The 4,563-nt window shown below is 34.6% G+C and overlaps 1 long non-coding RNA gene across 1 annotated transcript; it reads left to right on the top strand.

The window, feature by feature from the left end:
• Positions 1-2,533: 2,533 nt before the first annotated feature.
• On the top strand, positions 2,534-3,005 carry LOC149948082 (uncharacterized). Its single transcript, XR_016480279.1, has 3 exons — positions 2,534-2,571; positions 2,754-2,862; positions 2,926-3,005. It is a non-coding gene; the product is annotated as an uncharacterized LOC149948082 (long non-coding RNA).
• Positions 3,006-4,563: the final 1,558 nt, after the last annotated feature.

The raw sequence follows: 4,563 nt of genomic DNA, 5'->3' as shown, positions 1-4,563 counted from the left end.
TCACAAACTTTGTTGCACGTTCGAGTTAAGGTAACTAAAGATAATGGTCAACTACCGCAACATGCGGGTCCAGGTGTTGCGGGTGGGGCAGCCGGAACTCCAGCCGACAATATCGCCCCCGAGAATTTGTTTCTTCATTAGCTTTTTAGCGACGTTCACGTATTTCTGAATGAAAGATCAGTAACACCTTCCAGTCAAAATTACGCTTATAAAAGTATGATACAAACTCTATTAACGTTCGGAGATTCTGCGAAAAAAAGTTATTTAACAAGTTCACTTTTCTATCGGGATACGCCTGGAAAGTTCGATTCATTTTTCGATAACGATGGTTTCTCTAAACGAGCGAGTTTAGCGCAAAGAGGGGCGATTGACTTGTTAAGCGTAGTCCATACTGATTTATGTCAACAACCACGCTTTTTATTAAATATGGTTGATTTGAAATTTAAATTCGATAAAAATAGAGCAGCTTTTTGCTTTCACTCCGACGTAAAATGTGGAGATTTTATCAGCTTCCCTTTATCTGAGGAAAGTTAAAGTGATACCGGAACTATCGCTCGCTCAAGCCTAGGCGCTACAATATGGAACCGCTAAATATCCTGTAACTCGTTTGGAGTGCACCTCATTTTCTATACCCGCTGGTCTTATGGCTAGTGCGCAAGATCATTTATTTACCGGACAAGCACCAAAGAAAGTTGTTATCGGGTTTGTGGAACAAAATGCGTTTCTAGGAGATTTGAAAAAATCACCGTACAACTTTCAACATTTCGATTTATCAAGCATTGGATTGTACATTGACGGTAGCAGCGTCCCTCATAAGGCGTTATCTCTAAACTATGAGGAAAATCAATATATTCAAGCGTATTGCAATCTTTTCATTCAAACTAATCAGTGGAACGTAGATGAAGGGAATCAGATAAGTTGCGAAGATTACCCTAACGGAAATTGTTTATTCGCGTACAATTTAACCTCGGATCTTAATAACAACGCTAATCACTTGCATCTTGTAAAAAACAGTAACCTGAGATTAGAATTAAAATTTGCAAAACCGTTACCGGAGACGATTTCCATTCTAATTTACGCTGAGTTTCAAAATTTGATTGAAATTGATAAAAATCGAACCGTGATTTTCGATTACAGTAATTAATGGATTTGCTACAGATAACTAAAATTCTTGAAAAAGATTTAAGTACTAAAAGTATATTTCGAGGCGTGTTCGCGGCTGACAATCTACCTAAATATGTAAAAATATTCCCTTCTCTATTTATTGTAAATACCGATACGAGTGTTGGACCTGGAGAACACTGGGTTCTAATATATTTTTCTAAACATAAAAATAGTGAATTCAAGGATTCCTTTGGAAACCCGCCAGATTATTTTAAATTTAATGACTTTATTGAACGAAACAGTAAAACTGTTACTTTTAATTCTAATCAATTACAGAGTAATTCTAGTAATACGTGTGGAGCATTCTGTATCTATTTTGCTATAAACAGGTGTAAAGGAATAGAAATGTATAACATTGTGTCTAGGTTTAAAGGAACAAGATCGCACTCTATTTAAAAAAAATAGAATTGTAGTTTGGGTTTTCGATTTAGATGGCGCCACCGTTCGACTGGCCCTTTTGAGGGTTTTGTTCGGACTTGGCTAGCTGGCGAAGACGGTCGAGTCCATGTACAGTTTTTAGGGAGATCCGTTAGTAAATGGGCCCTTCTGCTTTCTCGCCTAACCAACTCTGCCTAAAGAAAGGGTTTTGCCGCTTTATATTCTAAGACTGAAATTCTTTTCTCTTGTTATAGAGCCCGTGCGTTATTTATGAGCTCCGGCTGTAACGGTTTTATATCTTTTTAATAGGCCAAATTCTTGAAAAATATCGCGAGTTCGGTAAATCGGTTTTCGTCGTAATCAATTTTTAATCAACGATGGATCCACCGCAAGATAATAAAGTAAATAAAACTTACAAAGTTAACTTGGGTTTGGAGATGTTTGAAAGATGGTCCCGCGAACGTAAACGATTGTATCTTACTAATGAACAATTTGCTGCACATCTTTTCAAAAGACTGTAAGATTAATTCTTTATATTATATTATATTATATTGTTTTTATTCTTTAATTAGTTTAGATTATAGATAGAACTAATGGTAAATGAATTTTAGGGATGAATTGGAATGTGGAAAAAACAATACTTTGATAAACGTCAAGAAAATCACTTTAGTTATTCAAAGAAAAAATGTAAATAAGATAATACTTACTAAATATAATTATACGTTATTTTATATAGTATTTTTTCACAAATTGTGGTATTTTCAGCCTCTGAGGTATCTACTCAAACTGAAATGTTCTGTCGTACTAACGACCTAACTCCTAGGAGTACTAGAATTGGGTTTCGGCAAAATAGACTGATTTCTACCCCAATGTTGTAAGATAGTTGTAAAGTGATTGCATTAACGATGTTTTGGCTGATTAAAATTTTAAATTTAGGTCATCTTTCAATGAGAAATTACAGACCGTAACTGATCATGTTACAAGTCCATTATCTACCTATGCACAGTCTCCTTTGTACGTAAACAATCGGTAAGTTGCACGAGGTAGTTAAAACACGTTTAAACATAATTTCCGGTAGCGTAATGTCGACCAGTCTGCCTACTGGTCGCCATTACGCTACACAGTAATAGCACCTGGAAAGGCTCGAGTAGGCCTGGCTTACTTGAAATTATTTTAATGAAATATGTAATAAATTTAATTGTTACACTCAGACAGTCAACAATAGAACCCCCTCAAATGTTCATAAGTCCCGCAGGCGGTGTGAGCTCAACATTTACGTCTCCCCTTCTGGTTGACAACTGTCAACATCTTGCAAATCAGGTACTATATAGCATTCTACTATGAAACGGATATTTAAGTTAATGCACCGTTGTCTTATTATAGTTTCAGGACCTAATTATTTCTGACCCAACTCCAAAAGGCGCAGTCCAAGAAGAAATAGTATTGGTATTTTTCTCCAACCTCGAAAATTTAGTAAAACAAGCTTTTGGACTGAATTGCTTTTGTGGTGCTGCAGTGGAATACAAATCTACCTTCCGTGGAGCAGCTCTAATATTTTCTTGGAAATGCTCAGCAGGGGGAGGCAAGCAACACAAAAAAGGAACTTTACACGTTTAGACATATTGCTTTTTGCGTTCATTTCAAATAAAACAATACAACAAAATTTTAAAAGGGTTTGTGGTACAGCCAAAAGTGTTTTCATGGCATCTTCGCGGGGAATATTAAAGTTGCCAGTGGAATATTGTTAGCTGGTCATGAATTTACTAAAATAGTGAAACTTGCTAATTTTTCAAAAATACATCTCATATCAAAAGATACGTTTTACCGGTATGAAATTTATATTAAAGAAACTCAACATTTTCTAAAAGTATTATTTTCCTAACAGTTATCAGAGGCATTTCATTAGACAAGCAATTCAAAATTATTGGCAAATTCTCCAAGATAAAGTTTATGACGACTTAGAAGGAGATCAAGAACTTGTTATTGCAGGCGATGGGCGTATGGACTCACCTGGTCATAGTTGTACTTACCTTTGCCGACATAAAAACCAAAAAAATATTGGCTATATGTAATGTTGATGTGCGCCAAGCGAATGGAAAAGTTGCAACATGGAGTTAATCGGTTTTAAAAAATCTTCACAAGAAATAATGACGAAAGCAGCTGATCATGGAATTACAATTGTTGAAGTGGTGAGCGATGCGCATTCTCAAATAAAATCCGAAATGGGTATGTTATATGATAAAAATATTGATCAAACACCACCTTATAAAATGTTTTATTTAGGCAAATCAGGCAGAGTTTTGAAGGATGCAAGACTCTCACTCGACATATGGCATGGAGGGAAAAACTTGCACAAGAAAATAATAGAAGTAGTGGTCTTAATAAAAAAAATTATCAATACAACTGCGATATATATATATATATATATATATATATATATATATATATATATATATATATATATATATATATATATAATTACTTAACCATTACTTTCGTCATTAGTAGCATATATTATGGATAATGCCTCTGGTAGTTGTGGTGCTACTTTCACAAAGAAATTTTCCAAAGCATCTCGGCTAACAGTTTTAGAAGCAATCTAAATTTGTTTTTCAAATTAATTAATATTTAAAATATTTAAACCAACAATAAATTGATACTCACTCTTATTTCTTCCATATGTTGTTTTGCAAAATTTTCTCTGCTGGAATCAACAGCACCAGCAGTAGACGCAGCTGCCTTTTTCAAATTTTTATTTGGCTTTGTTTTTCCGGAATGTTGCTTTCCAACTTTTTTCCTTTTCGTTGTAGTAATGGTTGAAGTATCTTCATCCGAGTCAGTAGCAAAAATATTTCTTTTGGCCTGATTTTCCTGGTTCCGGTTACTTCTTAATGATTTTGCTTTATTTGGTTGTGGCGGTTCAAATAAATCTTCGTTATCTTCAGACTCACTTGGAATGTTCTAAAAATTGTAAATAAATAAACAGGATGTAAAATCATAACCACGGGGAATAACTCAAAA

The sequence above is a fragment of the Leiobunum rupestre genome, chromosome 4 (genome assembly GCF_980474605.1).
Source record: "Leiobunum rupestre chromosome 4, qqLeiRupe1.1.hap1, whole genome shotgun sequence".
Classification (NCBI taxonomy): Eukaryota; Metazoa; Arthropoda; class Arachnida; order Opiliones; family Sclerosomatidae; genus Leiobunum; species Leiobunum rupestre.
Note: the sequence above shows the minus strand (reverse complement) of the source record. Positions and strands in the feature narration are given on the sequence as shown.